Source organism: Halichoeres trimaculatus, unplaced genomic scaffold, assembly GCF_033239565.1.
Source record: "Halichoeres trimaculatus isolate MK-OKI-2021-1 unplaced genomic scaffold, fHalTri1.1 fHalTri1_scaffold_8, whole genome shotgun sequence".
Lineage (NCBI taxonomy): Eukaryota > Metazoa > Chordata > Actinopteri > Labriformes > Labridae > Halichoeres > Halichoeres trimaculatus.
The window spans coordinates 37,595,259-37,611,931 of NW_027437186.1; the positions used below are offsets into that span (position 1 = coordinate 37,595,259).

General features: G+C 37.0%; 1 protein-coding gene across 4 annotated transcripts in view; it reads right to left on the minus strand.

The window, feature by feature from the left end:
- Positions 1-16,673, minus strand: part of tmem72 (transmembrane protein 72) — a 114,150-nt gene that overhangs the window by 38,095 nt on the left and 59,382 nt on the right. Inside the window, exon 3 of one of the 4 annotated variants that reach the window (XR_012598566.1) lies at positions 15,551-15,859. The exons of the other annotated variants lie outside the window; for them this stretch is intronic. The gene's annotated coding sequence lies outside the window, so the exon portion shown is untranslated. Of the gene's footprint in view, positions 1-15,550; positions 15,860-16,673 lie in introns of those variants that run through there. 4 annotated transcript variants of the gene reach the window in all.

The window sequence follows — 16,673 nt, forward strand, 5'->3', positions numbered from 1 at the left end:
AGTGACAGATGAAACTACTGATCAAAACGTTTGTGTCTGAAAACATTTGAGGAACCAAACATCTTCCTCTGAAGCTCAAACAAGCTGCACTTTTGTTCAAGTTGAAGATGAAAATAAGGAAGGAGCAGCTGCAGGAATGATGTTTTATAACAAATACCAAGGTTAGCTCTGCGCTAAATCGACTCTGATTCTTTTCCTGCAGAGAAATGTTGACGATCCTGGTGAAATGTGAACACGTGAATCCAGCTGATTGTTGTTTTTAAGGTGAAAGAAAAAGTCACTGTTGGGACTGAAGTGAGGTGATGAACGAGCTCTTAAAGCATCTGTTTCTGCTCCCTGTGACAAACACGCCGTCATGTTGTTTGGCTCAGACTGAGCTCAACACCAAACACATTAACGCTCCAGATGAAGAGTCACGAGCTGGAGTTTGAGGATTTTTCTTCTGTCACTTCGTCCTCTGATGTCCGGGACCAGCAGATCTGGTTTCAGCGGCAGCAGAGAAACATCTGACGCCTGTTTCTGATTTCAGGATGTGTACACTCAGAGTCTGAACATTGAAAAGTTGATTTTCCTGCTACAACTGAAACGGATCAGCTGGAAACGACAGTTTAATGTTTGCTTTGCTGGGCAGCACCTGCTTCTACGAGCTGACCACCTCCTTCTGAAGGGACGGACCAAAATAGGTGTGTGTAAGTGTGTGTGTGTGTGTGTGGTGTTAGAGGTTAAAGACCTACAGCTCATAAAAAGTGATGGTCAGTGTCGCTCGAGTGACCACATGTGGAGAAAGTTGAACCGAGCTCTGATGGTTGACGTCTTTAAAGACCACCCATAATCTGACCTTAATCTGATTTTCACACAGATTAAAAAATGATTGGAGACCTTTGAAGCAGAGATAAATAAAGTAAAAACAAAAAGAGACCTACTTCTATCATGATTAATCCCAAGTTGATAACTCGTCATGACTCCATCGATTCTTTGCACAGCAAAAAAACTGAAATCTTATCAAGTGTTTTTGTCTTATTTTAATCAGAAAAATGTCTTATTAGACTTTATATGAGCCATATTCACCTGACCAGTCCAGAATTTTTTCTTGTTTCAGTCATTTTAAGACAAAATAAGGTCTGAATCGCTGCTTCATTGGCAGATTTTTCTACTTGTTACAGAAATTCAGACCTTATTTTGTCTCTAACTTGAAGTTAGATATTTTTCTGGACTGGTCAGCTGAATGTGGCTCAGATTAAGTCTAAAAAGACATTTTCTACTGAAATAAGAAACTCAACTAAAGTATAGATCCTCCCAAAACCCTCAGTACTTTTACTAAGGGTGCGGTCACACTGGCCATCCAAACCGTGCCGTGCTTAAGCAGGATTGCCCCCCTGCAGCGCTGTTCCTTATCATGTGTCATGGATCACACGCGCTGTCCGCGTGCTTGTGCTCGTGCATGAAGTAAACCGTGCCGAAGCAGAGAAGTGAATCATGCTTGAGCACGGCATGGTTGTGGTCACACTGGCTGTTTGAAAAGTGCTTTAGGGCTGAAGCGTGCTTAGGCACTGCACGGTTGGCCAGTGTGACCGCGTCCTTAGATCCTTTAGTCAAGGCCTACAGAAGTGTTTAAACATCTACTGATGCCGCTAAGGATATATCAACTCCTGACAAAAAGGAGCTTCTTCTCCGTTGGCATGGAGCAGATTCCAGCAGCACACCATAAAAAAACTGAAATTATATCAAGTGTTTTTGTCTTATTTTCAGTAGAAAATGTCTTTTTAGACTTAACATGAGCCACATTCACCTGAACAGTCCAGAAATATGTCTCATTTCAAGTTATTTAAAGACAAAAATGAAAGAAAATCAGGCTATGAAACAAGAGAAAAGTTACTTGTATGTTTACTGAAACAAGACAAAAACAGTTGATAAGATTTCAGTTTTGTTGCTGGAAATGATTGTCTCATCATGTTTGGATTAGGGAGAGGTGAAGGAGGGAAGGAGAGAGGAAGCAGGAGGTGAGGGGAGTTGTGGGAAGGAGGGAGAATCAATCTTAATAAAGTTTATGTGAGAAACAACTACTCCCAGCTGTTTGTTTCTTTGGACTTTTACTTTTGATACTTCAGTTCTTTTAGTTTGAGCTACTTTAAGTGATTTTTTCAGTGGGTGACTTTCACTTTTACAGGAGAAGATTTCAACTGAGATTTCGTTACTTTTACTCATGTATGGCTTTCAAGTAGTTTCTACACCACTGTCTGTCTGTCACTGAACTCAACCAAAGCTAACTGGAGAAACTCACACAAATGAAATGAAATCTGATGTTGAGGAAATTTCCAAAGCTGAATTCATAAAGCAGATCTTTTTTTCCAGTCTTAATACAAGAACAAATGTGTCTTATATCCAAGTCTATATCTGTCTATATCTGTCTATATCAGTTCTGCTGCTCATCCCACAAATGCATGTTGATGTTTTTTTAATAAATGCGGCTCAATTAAAGGTGAAATCAACAGACTTTACAACTTTGTATGATTTATTGCCAAAAAGTGTTCTTACAAAAAAAGAAATAAACAACCAAACACTCATTCCCTCAGATTTTGTGCTAAGCTTGTGCTAGTTTTTTTTTTTTTTTGACATTTTTTGCAACTTTCCTAAGTTTCCATTTTTTTAAGGTTTGCAATATTTTTATTTCATTTTTTTTTTTTTAAGTAAGTTTTAAAATGTATCTTTTTTTATTTTAAAATATTTCAAAACTTACAAATTTTGGAATTTATTTATTCATTTTAAATTTGTGCAACTTCCCTAAATTTTATTTTATTTTTTTAATAAAAGTTTGCATTATTTTAATTTTGAAAGTTGTTGAAATATTTTTTTCAGATTTTCTAAATTGCAATTTTTTTCAAATTTTTAATCTTTTTAAATAATCACATTTTAAATTTCCAAAAAACATTATTTTATTTTATCTTTTTTTTTTGTTTAAATTTTTTTTTTTTAATTTCTGGAATTTTAATTTTTTTTTTTTTTTTTAAATTTTCGCAAATGTTTATAAAAAAAAAATGGGAAACCAAGACATCACATGTGCGAATTCATATATTTCGAAAAACTTCTGGTTTTGATCATTTTATTGACTTCATAGGCTTAATTTTTATGATTTTGTGTCAAGTTTAGCTGTCGAGTCATCGTATTAACGTCTGCAAATGTCAACCTCAGGATGAAGCTGAAGCCATTAGAGGTTCCTCCTCTGGAAACTATGAATATCAGTAAAAAATAACAGTTTTTCATGTAGCTGTTGACGTATTTGAGTCTGGACCACGGCTGTTAACCAACCTACAGGACGTTATAACCTTTCTGTGATTTAACTAAGTTTAAAATCTGCTATCTTCAGTTTCTGAACCTTTAAAGCTCAGATTAAGCTCTAAGAAGAGGAAATGAAGCGGTCTTTGTTCGTCAGTGTGATGAAGATAACAGCCCCCCTCAGAGCCGCTCAGGCCTCTCTGCTCCCCGTGAAGATTTCTGTATTTAAGACATAATTTACTCGGGTAAACGGCGTGAATCCCTCGGTGGATTCACCAATCAGATGAGACGCTGGAGCTGAATTATGGGAGCCTGAGTTTGAGGGAGGAATGTGCAGAGGATGAATCAAGAGCGGGACAGGTCTCTGACTCGGTCTAACCTCCCAGAAAGAAAGCCCCTCCCCCGGCCTCACCTCCACGCTGTGCGGCCTTAATGAGGACCAGCCCCCGCTCACAGCCTCTAATCAGATCCAGCTCTGGAAACAGACCTTTGGGCTGGAGCTCGTTGGAAACAGACCTTTGGGCTGGCTCCTTGTCGCTCTCGCTCACCTCCTGTTCCTCCGTCTGTCCTCTGCTTCATCTGTCCCTGTCCTGTCCTCTCTCCTCACCTGTCACTGGCTCTGCTTCCTGTTTTTGTCCCTCCCCTGACGCTCTTCTCCTCCACGTCCTGTACTCGTCCATCATGGACTCTGCTCCTCGCTGGGACGCTGATGATGTATGTCTGCTGCTAATATGGAGACCGCAGAGGCCTCCAGGATCACACGGCTCATTAGGAGAGGAAGGAGCAGAGGCAAATAACTGCAGGCAAACAGAGCAGCCATGTCAGCGCTCGCAGGAGGAGTTTTCTCATTCAACCACTCAACAAATATCAATTTTTACCTGAGATATTCATTTTATAACTTCGAAGTCCTACTCTGATCCAACATGTCACTGAGGAAACATTTCAGCTGTTTTCCTAAACGCCAACTACACCAGCAGTCCAACTGATTAGGCTGAAACTCAGTCTGCAGTGGTCAGTACGAGAAAACTTGTTAAATCTGCAGTTTGCCAGAAATTTCTGGATGTCCAACTGATCGGGGAATCTGTATGCAACCATCAACACAGAAAAAAATCTGGGAGAAAATAGAGATTTTAAGTCATTTATCCACCGATATGCCAGATTAATAAACATGCGTAATGTGTAAAGAGATATGAGATAGCATAAAAAAATTAATGAGTAGAAAAATATTATCAATGATATTAAAGTCAAGTTTTCTTTCAAAATTTCAGAGATTTTTGCAATTTTTAAGGTTTTTATTTATTTTTTTTGCTATTGAAAATTTTTGAAATTTTTGAAAATTAACATTTTTTTTATTTTTGCAATTTTCTTTTTTAAATTAAGTTTTTTTATAAATGTTTCAACTTTTTTTAAATTTCTTTTTTTAATGCTTGCAATTTTTTAATTTCCAATTTTTAAAAAATTGTATTTCACATTTTATTCCCTCAAAGATTTTTCATTTTTTTATTATTTAAATAGAAAAAAATATTAGTTTTCAAAAAGTTTTAAAACTTGCAAATTATTGGAATTTCAAAATTTTTGCAACTTTCCTGAATGTCAAATTTTTCGAAATGTTTGAATTTTTTTTTGTTCAAAATTTTTTTTGAATTATTTTTTCAAACTTCTGAAATTGCAAAAAATCTTTAAAATGTTTTCAATTTTTAAAAATATGTTATATTTCAATTTTCTAACTTAAAAAAATGTTTTTTTAAAAAAAAACAAGACATCTCTTGTGCAATTTGATAAATTTAAAAACCTTCTGGTTTTGATATTATTTTCTTTTTATGAGAATATAACTATGTATCAAATTTTATTGACTTTATAGTCTTAATTGTCCAGATTTAGTTGATTTTGTGACTCTGGGATGTATTTTATCCATATTTCATTCACATTTAGTATGTAATAGATAGTTTGGAAAACAGCCTTTGCCACTCTTGTCAGTTTCTCTCCCAGTTTTTCCTGGAAAGGAATTTTCAGTTGTGTTTTTCTGTCTGAGCTCACACGTGTATCACAGTTAGGAGTCAGTTCATGTGAAAGCTGATCTGAACATTTCATCTCTTCATGTTCGTTTATGCCTTCATGAAAAATCTCCGTCCCTCTCCTCCCAGCTGGGGGGTCACTTCAAAGACTTGGAGCAGAGCAAGCAGCCTGTAACAATATCTCCTGTTTGACCAAGAGGATGAGATGCTCCGTCTCTGCTCCTCTGCTGGGAACGTTTCCTCACTCTGAGTGATAGACTTTTGATTACAGCTACAGACCTGTGCACACACACTCACACACACACACACACTCAGAGCTGCATGCCTGCTGCTATAACAGCCTGCTAAGTTACAAAGCGAGCGTGTAAAAGTGACAGCGGCATGAAGCTGCTCGCTCTGTCTGACTGACAGCTGTAGCTTTAACTCCTCTTTAAACGCTCTGTAGCTGTTTTATGTAATGACCTGAGCAGGGGGGGGGGCAGTAAAGACCCAGCAGCTGTGGTGTTACGGCTCAGAGGAGCACTGAGAATAGAAAGACCAGGGGGGTCGGCCTCAAAGAGAGGGCTGAGAAAAGAAAGGTGAAAGTGTCTTCATTAAAGTAACACCATGAGTCTGAGGTTAGTCATCAGTCCAGAGACTCCCTCAGGGAACTTTCCTGAGCTTTGCCCACAAACTTTTCCTGAAGGTGAGAGGAGTGAAGTCCCTGTCAGAGGGAGGGGGGTTGATGAGGGGGGGAGGGGTGAGTCTTGGGAGGCAGGACACAACATTAAATGTGTGTTTATACGACAGTGGTTTGGGAATAATCGCAAAAGTATTGTTGCGTTTAAGTCGACCCAAAATCGAAACTTAAAAAAAAAAATCATATTCCAAAAATTCTATAAATTTTAAAAAACTTTTTATAATTTTTTAAAAAAATTTCTGACTTTTAAAAATATATATATTTATTAGAATAAAAAATGAAAATGTTTTGCAAATTCAAAAATTAAAAAAAAAAAATCAGAATATGAAAATTTTTTGCAATAAAAAAAAAAAAAAAAATACATAAAAACAGCCTTCAGAGTGGATTTTTTCTGAAACACAGCTGCCACTAAACTAAAAGGAGAGTTTTTAGTGGAAATGCAGACTATTTTATTTTGTCTTTTTTTTTTTGTTGGTTTTGGGGTAAAATGTTGTTGTGTAAACGGGGCCTGAATGGCTCTCGAAGGGGTTTTTCAACCTAACTGCTCAGTACCTTTTAGTTCCTGGTAAAACATTCCCAAGAACCACAAAGTTCCTGTGGTCCATTGTTTGTTTGCATTTCTCTTGTGAACCAAAGCCCGAGATAGATTTGTAAACAAGCTAGTGAAGTACAAAGAATAAAATAAGTATAACCGCATTACCCTGTCAGACCAGTAGAGGGCAGTAAGCCAACAATGAAGGTGATTCAGCAAAATACATTCATATACCCTCCATGGAAATATTTCACTAGTCCATCTGAGACCTTCAAAAAAATCAGCAGCTGGTGATTGGACGGCCGTTCTGATTGATGCACTCACCACAGACCAATCCACATCAAGCCACGGTATGACGTAGCTTATGTTTGCCGCTGCTGAAAAACAATAGACGAACAACTACAGGAAGAGGAGAAACAGCTGTGATAACGGCGTTAGACGACTGCTGCTGTTTTTGTAAAGTTAACGTAAGAATCAAAGGAACGCTGACAAGTACAAAAGTCTGCTCGTCACTTCCTCTGCTCCCACAGCTCTTCCCTGATTGGGCCATTCAGAATTTAGCCGAGTGAATTCATTGGTCAATGGAGCCTGGTGAGATGAATCTGCAGAGTTTCAGAAACTGAATCAGGTAGGTCCATCTGCTCTGAGAGGTTAAAGAAAACAGGCTAACTTCATTATAAACAGCACTGCAGTTAGCCTGTTAGCATGGAGGAGATTCCAGCTTGTATATGTAATTCATTATTATTCAAGCTTAAGGCACACTGGAAAGGCTGCAGCATCATGTTTACTTCCTGTTGTTTACAACATGATGACGGACGAAGCTCTGACCGAGTCTGAAAACAACACAGTGTTATCCTCTACCGTCCAATCAGTGCAACATGGAAACAGACAAACGCACAGACATCTCTGCTGGTCTGGTCTCATGAGATTCTTCTTCTTCAGCATCAAATGTTCTGGTTAATTCTGTTACACGTTGCACTTTTTGAGCGTGAATAAGATGGATTTGGTCATCTGTTGCCCACTAATTCACAGGGAATTCTCCAGAATATTTCCTGCTGCTTTCTCTCAACAGTTACCCTGATTTTACGCAGAGGTGACCAGTGCATGTTTGAGCAGCTCAAGAAACGAGGGTTCACCAGAATTGAAACTGACACTGCTCAACATCAGAGTTCATTGGTGTACTGTTTTTAAAGTTTTAGGGTTTGTTTTGTTTTTTTATTTTTATTTTTTTGTTGTTGTTTTTTAAGTTTTTAGTTTTTGTTTTATTTTTTTTATTTTTCATTGTATTTTGTTTTGTTTTTAGTGTTATTTTGTTTTAAGTTATTTTTATTTTGTTTTTGTTGTTTGTTTATTGTTTTTTATTTTTTGTTTTTTTTGGCTCAATTTTTTAATTTATTTCTTTCATTTTTTATTTTAATTTTTTAATTCATATTTTTATTTAATTTTTTAATTTTGCTTTTATTTTGTTTAGTTTTTTGTTTTTATTTAGTTTAATTTTTTCATTTTTGTTATTGATTTTTTTTTGCTTTTGTTTTTCGTGTTATTTTGTTTAAAGTTATTTTCATTTTGTTTTTGTTGTTTGTTTTTTTGTTTTTATCCCAATTTTTTAATTTATTTATTTCATTTTGTATTTTACTTGTTTTTTTGTTTTTGATTGATATTTTTATTTTTGTTTTTTTATATACATTTTGCATTTGCTTTTGTTTTGCTTTTTTAAAAATTGTTTTAATTTTTTTCATTTTCGTTATTGTTTTTTTTTTGTTTTACTTATATTTTTATTGTTTTTTGTGTTTTAGTTTTATTTTTTTAACTGATTTCTTTATCTGTTGTTTTTTTGCTGTTTTTGTTTTTTATTTTATTTATTAATTTTTCTTTTTAGTTGTCTTGTTTTTTATTGTTGCCTCAACCAGAACAAAGAGTGTATCACCATCTCTGTCTCAGTTGGGTTCATTGATGAGTGCAGGTCGTTGACTTGGCCACAAACATTGGCTGAATCTCCAACTCACGCTCGGAGAACATTTCCCTTTTTAAGTGAATATCATTTTTCCTGACCTTCTCGTAAGTCTTTATGAGTTTTTGATTCGAGGTCCAAAATGTAAATGAATCTCTCTGGGAGCCTGAGGATGAGAGCGACTGTAAAAGGAAGAAGTAAAAATGAGTCCTGCTAAATTTAAATGGCTGAACGTCTCAGAGCCAAAACGCAGCATGTGTCATTTTTCTTGTATTTCCAAATATTTACTATCGCTGCCTCTCGCCAAAGAAAAGATGGAAAGAGATGTCGTTTTATTTTTGGACAAATAAACAGGAAAAAACTGTGGTTTGGACCCAGCAGCATAAAACTGAAATAGCCGGCTCCTGCTTTTTCTCCTAATGTGTTTCACTGACAGACGCGCCCTGATATCTCCAGAAGTCATCAAACCGCGCTGAATAAAGTTTTTATTAAGTGGTTTTTCTTTCAGGCAGCAGGGGTTGGGTTTCTCTTTAAACAGTGATTTACGTGCGGCGGCGTTCAGCTGTTTCTGGCACTCACTCACCTGTTACGGCGTCTCCCAGAAACCAAACGTGTCCACATACCAACGCGATGACAGACGCCATCAGCGGCGAGCACAACACTGGAGCCGTTTGACACATGAGCGAATGAATAATGAAATATTAACAGGCTCCATGTGTCTTTAATGCTTTTTATATCACACACAGATCAAGCCAAAAACATCAAGTGTGTGAGGACGCTTCGACGAATGTTTGAGCCAAAAAAAGAAATGAAAGAAGGAGGGATGATGGAGGAGAGGAGGATTGTGTGTCGCTGCTTTTGTCGTGGATTAAACATGTGGTCGGGACCGAAGCCTGAGGCATAAAGTTTGTGTTGTGGTTTTCAGTTTCAGTGACAAAATAAACTGCAGGAGCTTTTGCTTGTGAGAAAGTGTTTGCAAATGTGTGTCTGTCCTGTACGCAGTGTGTGTTTATGAGTGAAACACACACGCTGAGAGACGTGGACGTAAACACAGCTCACGGTTCACCGCGCTGACTGCTTTAAGGATTGAGAAAGAACAACCAAACCAAACCAGAGCGCTTTAAACAGCAAATCTGGGACACTCCGACTCAGATTTAATGACTTTTGTTTCTAAACGTTGTTAGGGTGACTCACGTTTCACTGACAGAGCTCCTCCAGAGAGAGATCCACCAATAAAAAATCAGGGTGAAATACCACAACAGCATTCCTGCCATCTACGAAAAGCCTGTGACTGCACGACCACAGTATATCACAGCCTGACTTCAAAAAGCTGGTTCAGCAGGACTTCAGTGAGTCTCTGCCTCTCGCCTCCTCCTGGGGAACATCTCAGGAGCAGCTGAAGCCTTTTCGTTCCCGTGGTCGGACAGCGCCAGGTGTGGGTCTCTGAGGATCCACCTCAGCAGCTCCTGGAGCTCCACACCTGCTGCGGTTCACGAGGCTCACTGTGGCATAAAACCCCAGCTGAAACCTTAAACGGTGTAGCACAACTGGCTTTAAAACCGGACTTTATGGAGAGATAAAAAGAGGATACAGAGAAACCGTCGTTTTTATCCCCGAGATTTACAGACAACAGGAACTTCCTGTCCTGTTTGTTAGAAATCTCAAGCTAAAGCTACTTGAATTCAGAAAAACTGGTGAATTTTTCTGCCAAACGAGTCGATAACAAGGTTTTGAGTTTTGTGTGATTTAAAAAGTTGACGAAAGACAGATTTTCCTATAAAATAAAAAGTTAGAGTTAGAGTTAGCATGGTTACATCAGCCAAGTGAATTAACACGTTAATAGCGAGTGGAAGAAGCTAAGCTAAGTAGCTAGGATAGCGGACGTAGCACAGAGGAAGAAAAACAACCAAAGTAAAACTAAACAACAAACAGATGAAGCTTTATCCTAAACGAGAGTGAAGCTTGGCTCCGTGAGTTAGCTTTATGCTAACCAGGTATGTGTCACATAGCTGTGATTAGCTTGTGCTAACATGCTAAGACAAGTGCACAGCTCTTGAGTCTCTTCCACATAGAAACATGATGCAACAGGTGGTTGCTGGGCTAGTGAGTGTGTTCACGTAGTCACATTTGGAGGCTGTGGGTGTGGGCTGCAGCTGGCACTGAGCCCAGGAGGAGGAGCCCAGTTTGAATGTTGTGTTTACGAACAAGTGACAAAAAACTTCTGCAGACCCTACCTTTAAATAATCAGGAGCAGAATGTGTGATTGATGTGGATCATTGGGTTGATGAATCAATCTTAAAACTTTCGAGGGACTAAAGGAGCTAGTTACAGTTTGTGACGGTAAAATCCACTCCTGAGACTTAAAGCTTTCTGGGGATGTGAGGACGTGTTTTTCTGCTACATCCAGGAGAATTTCTGTCAAACAAAAGTATTTTCTCAGAAAGCTGCCATCTTGGTTTTGGTCTGCTGACGGCTAAACCACCGACTACATCAGCAGTCCTTCTATTTTGGCTGAATTTCAGTCTGTAGTGTTCAGTGTTTTCTGAGAAAACTTGTAAAATCTGCAGTTTGCTAAAAATTTCTGATCCAGGAAAATTTCTCAGTATTTATCTACAAATCGACTATCTAATTTACAATACTGATTTTAATTCTGTGTGGATAGTTATATGAGGTTTTTTAATTTCCAATTCTTTTTTTTGTTTGCCATTTTTTCTAAACTTCTGAAGGTTTTTTTTTAATATTTTCAAAATTTTTAAATTTCCTTTTTTTTTTTTTTTACTTTTGCAGTATTTTTAAATTCCAAACACTTGGACATTTTTTGTAAATTTTTGGCATTTAAATTTTTTAAAACAATTTGCAAATTTTTAAGATTCTGAAGTGTTTTGACATTAGCAAAAAAAAATTAAATTTCTATTTGTTATTTTTGCAGTTTTTTTTTTTTTTTTACCAACTTAACCAACACTTTTTTTGAAATGTTGGCAACTTATCTAAATTTCAGTGTTTTTCATTTTTTTTTAATTTTTCAATTGCAAAATTGTTTCATTTTTTGATAATGTTTTGGGAAAATACTGATTTTAATTCTGTGTGGATTTTTATTTGATGTTTTTTAAATTTCCAATTTTATTTTTCAACTTCTAAAGTTTTTTGGAAATTGTTTGCAAAACAATTTTTAATTTCTATTTTTTTTTTGCAGTATTTTTAAGTTCCAAAGTTTTAGCCATTGTTTGTAAATTTTTAAATTAAAAAAAAAGCATTTTTTTATTATTCTGAAGTTTTTGACATTTACAAAAAAAATTTCAATTACTATTTTCCTTTTTTTGCATTTTTTTTATTCCAAAGTTTTTGACATTTTCGTAATTTTTTAAAAAAAAATTTCTTTCTTTTCTTTTTCTTCTTTTTTTTGCAAATTTAGAAAGGCAACCAACAGTTTTTTTTAAAATGTTGGCAACTTATTTAAATCCAGCAGAATTTCTGTCAAACAAGAGTATTTTCTCAGGAAGCTGCCATCTTGGTTTTGGTCTACTGACCAATCAAAGGAGCAAACGTGCTTGAGTACGCCACGGTTTGGCTAGCCAGTGTGGCGGCGCCCTGAGACAGTCACATTAGAAATGTGGGACGGATCAAAGTGTTTTCAATGGATCAGACTTTACATCAGCGTAATTAAAGCCAGCCTTCCTACTTGGAGGACACCTCTGAGCAACTTTTATTTATGGATTTATTTACTGAGTTGCACGCATCATAGCAACCATGTGATGGTTACAGTATGACGGGGGAGAGAACTTTGCTCTGTTGCACTTTTGCTTTAATATTGATGCAAACAAATCAGTGTGAAGACATGTTTGTGATTCTGGTCTTGCAGCGATGACTGAATGCTGCAAAAGTCTGGTGAGAGTGAAAATTTGATCTGTTTTCATTCACACAAGAACAAAACTCCTAAAAACGTCCTGATTTTTCCAGGACGGGCTGCATGTGTGAACGCAGATGCAAAATCTGGAAAACTGCAAACCTGAAGACCCAGAAACTGTTCAGCGCTCATCAGGAGTTTTTAGTGAGAGGGTTTCAGTGCCAAACGTCTTCCTGACAGATCTTGAAACCTGTTAGTGCTTCTAAAGCCTTTGTCCGCTGCATTGTTCCCCTCTGATTCAACATCTCCAGCTAAAGACTTCATTGACAGGCCATTGAGGTGGTCCATGTGTCAGTGTGAAGGCTCAGAGCTCGTGACTCTCTGGAGGATGTAGAGCAAACCAGACAAAAGCCGAACCAGCAGGCCCTCAGCCTCCCAGGTCTCCCACTGGGACCAGTTCCCTGTACGTTTCCAAGCCCCGGTCTGATCTATGGAAACTGGTCAGTGCCACATAATACGCTCAGCCATCCATGCCGCGGCCTCCTGGGTCACATGGTCTCTCTTTAGAGGTGAACAGTGGTTTAGGAATGTTGAACCATCTATTGACGTGTGACGGGTTGAGCTCATCAGTGACAGGATGCAGATTCACGTTGTGTCTGCTCAAACATCACGACGTTAAGGAAAAGGAGTGAGATTTTAAAAACGGTAAGAAAAAAACAGAGGTGAAGCTTTTGAATCCTCTGAAAACACCTCCAGGACACCTGCTTTGCCTTTAGAGCTTCAGAGAACAACCTGAGCTGTGATTTATCCTCCACGTCAGAAAAGCACTCGCCCTGGTCTTTGAGCGTACAGTAAGAAATGAGTCTGCAGAGAGGAGGAGGAGGACCCCTGGAGTGAGACCTCCCAAAGCAGAGAGACGGACAGATGGGCTGCAGAACACGACACCACGGCTCTAATGGATTTACTGGATCCTGCACAGGTGTGAGGAGAGCATGACAGGTTAGTCAGCTTCAGGCAAACATGCTTATTTATCAACGCTGCTGGAAACTTCTCTCTAAAATGTGACTCCATTAATGCTGTGATTCAGCATCAGAGATCCACTGATCTGCTAGAGTATGATAGAAAAACTTTGGGCCAACCTCCAGTGTTGAAAAATAACGTGAGCTGCAGAAGCTGCAGTTCCTCAAGTGTCCACTTGAGGCTGGCCCAAAACCCAACAAAACCTGAGTGTGTGGCCTTAACTCCTCCTCTCTGATTGGCCGGTTACGATCCATACTTTTAGTAGATACTGCCGTCTCCGAGCTTCATGAAGCCTCTCTAACGACGTCACGGTGTCACACAGCCTTTGGTGTTGACAGTCGTTTTCTCTTTTAGCTGCAGGAATTTAGTGCGGGCCGTTGATCTATTTTCTCCCTGCAGGTGTTGAACATTCCTGAGCTTTGCAATAAAACCACAGAGTTTAAGAGGACAATCTCAACTGAACGCTGCATTTGATGCTAACAGCTTAGCCATTCATCGACCAATCAACACGAGTCATCTTCACATTTTTGTGATCTTATTTCCTCCTCTGACGCCTCAAACAGTATTTCAGAGATGCTAATTTAAAATTTTCTCTTTTTGTTGTTCATCCTGGTAAATATCAATCAAAGTGAAAGTGGCCTTGCCTCTATAGTCCTAAAAAATAAATACTTAAAAAAATATATATTTTTATACTTTTAAACATTAATTTTCATATTTTTAACATGTATTTTATACTATTGATTATAAATATTTTATTTCATTTTTTAAGCATTTATTTATATACTTTTACAAATGCATTCTTATATTTTAAAACTTTTTTTTTTAACTTTCAAAACCGTTATAATACTTTTATAAATGTTGTTTTTTAATTTTGGACAAATACTTTGGTTTTTTACTTTTAAACATGTATGTTTATATTTTAAACATTTTTAATACTTTTGAACACATATTTTTAATTTTTTAACACCTATTTTTAGACTTTTAACAATGTTTTTTCCTATTTCGACATTTATTTCTATACATCTTAACTTGTGTATTTTTACTTTTAAAAAAATAAAAAAATAAAAAAAAAATTAAATTTTGAAGATATATTTATTTCTTTTACACATGTATTCTAATATTTTTTAACATTTTTTTTTATTTCAAAACACATTTTATACTTTTTAACATGTTTTTTTTTTTTCATTTTTGAACATATACTCTTTTTTACTTTTTAAATTATTTTTTTCATACTTTTTCACTTTTAAACATTTCTATTTTTAAACTTTTTAAAATACTTCTGAACAGATACTTTTTATTTTTGAACATATATATATATTTTTTTTACTTTTAAACGTTTTTTATACTTTTTCTATACTTTTGACCTTTTTTATCCTTTTTTTTTTACTTTTTATACTTTTAAACATGTATGTTTAAATTTCAAAACTTTTTTTTAGACTTTTGAACACATATTTTTTAGTTTCAAACTTTTGTTTTAGACTTTAAGATGTTTTTTTTTATTATTTAATCAATTATTTTTATACATCTTAACTTGAGTATTTTTACTATTTAAAAAATATATTTTTAGACTTTAAACATATGTTTTCATACTCTTAAACATGTTGTTCTTATTCTCCGAACTGTCAACGTTTAAACCATAAATGCATCTTGTAAAACTCCAGAGCCTCAGAGAGCTGTCTCTTCCTGACCCTGTGTCTCTCTCTCTGTCTGTTTTTAAAACAACCCTCTTGCAAAACCATTTCTAAAAACATGCAGTGTGAGAAAAAAGTGAGAGTTTTATTGGGGGCAGATGCAGATAACAAACAAACAAAGAAAGAAAATGAAGAGTGAGCAGGATGTGCTGCCAAATCTGAACATGTGACCTCAGCGCTGTGTCCTTTCACTTAAGTCTGATAAAGTCAATCTTGATAACTGTGCCGGAAATGGTGAAACACTGGACGTCGTTTGGCTGCTCTCCCAAGACATGTCAGAGAAATATAATTTAATACACGCCGAGTAAAATGTTGAAACCAACTGAAATACTTTGACTGCTCTTTCTCCTTCCTTACTCTTACTGAGCTACACACACAGGTGCACACACACACAGACACACACACTTGACGTGAGCCTTTGAGGCCTGTGAGATAAGTCAATATGTGTCCTTTCAGCTGTCAGCGGACTCTGCGCTGTGTGTGTGTGTGTGTGTGTGTGTGTGTGTGTGTGTGTGTGTGTGTGTGTGTGTGTGTGTGTGTGTGTGTGTGTCCTCTCCTCTCTGAATGGTCTTCATGGAAACATCCTTAAAGACTGTCTGCTCTATGATCAGCCCAAACCACCTCAAAAATAAAGTCACTGATTAACTGTTAAAGCATGACTACTGGTTTCTTCATGTGAATAAAAACACAGATTCTCATCTCGTTATCCCACACTCATGGTAAAGGCCTGACAGTGAATCAAAAACAGGGTTTCCCCTGCGCTCAGCTGTTTTCTCCCCTTCACTCGGCTGATGATAAAGCCGGTTGTCAACAGGTGGTTTGTTTTCCCACAGCTCTGCATCCAGAGGACATGTCTCCAATCAGTGACAGAAACAAGAAGAGAAAAAAAACATAATCAACCACTTATGGACGTTATTCATGTTGCTCAAACACACATCCTCAGTCTGTGTAAACACAAGCTTTTGTTTTCCGCTGGATAAATGATTTCAGAGTACTTTTCTTCTGTGTGTGTTTGGCTTAAACAACTCGGAGGAAAATTTAAATAATGAAAGAGATCGCAGCCGGCACAGAGTGAGACCAGAGCCACACATGAGGCTTGTTATGTTTTCATATCAGATGTTCACACACACACACACACACACACACTGAAAACACACAGTTATTTGTACAATCAGCACACACACACATGTGTACGCTGTAATGTTTGCTCTGGATGGTGATGAAGGGTAAATGTGCTGACTCCACATCTGTTCCCAGTTAAATATGTTAATAACTCATCCCTAACTCAGCAGTGTGGATTTACAAGAGCACACTTTCAGCACGCTGCGCAAAAATAACCGTTTGGAGGTTCACTTTAACCAAGGAGACTGAAACTCCTCTACACACACCAACAGGGAGGTGTGTGTGTTTTTTCAGTTACCCCCCATTGTCTGTTTATTTAGACCAAGGCTCTGCAGCCTAATTAAAGCTGATTAAAGACACTGACACTAAATAAATCTACAAAAAGACTAATCTGGAAGAAAATACAGATTTTAACTCTGTGTGGATGGATTAATTTAACTGACAACATGTCGGCTTAATATGCATGGTTGATAAGTGGCAAGACATTAGCAAACAACAATAACTGGGTTGAGCAATATTATCAATCTGGATTATCAAATTCAAGTA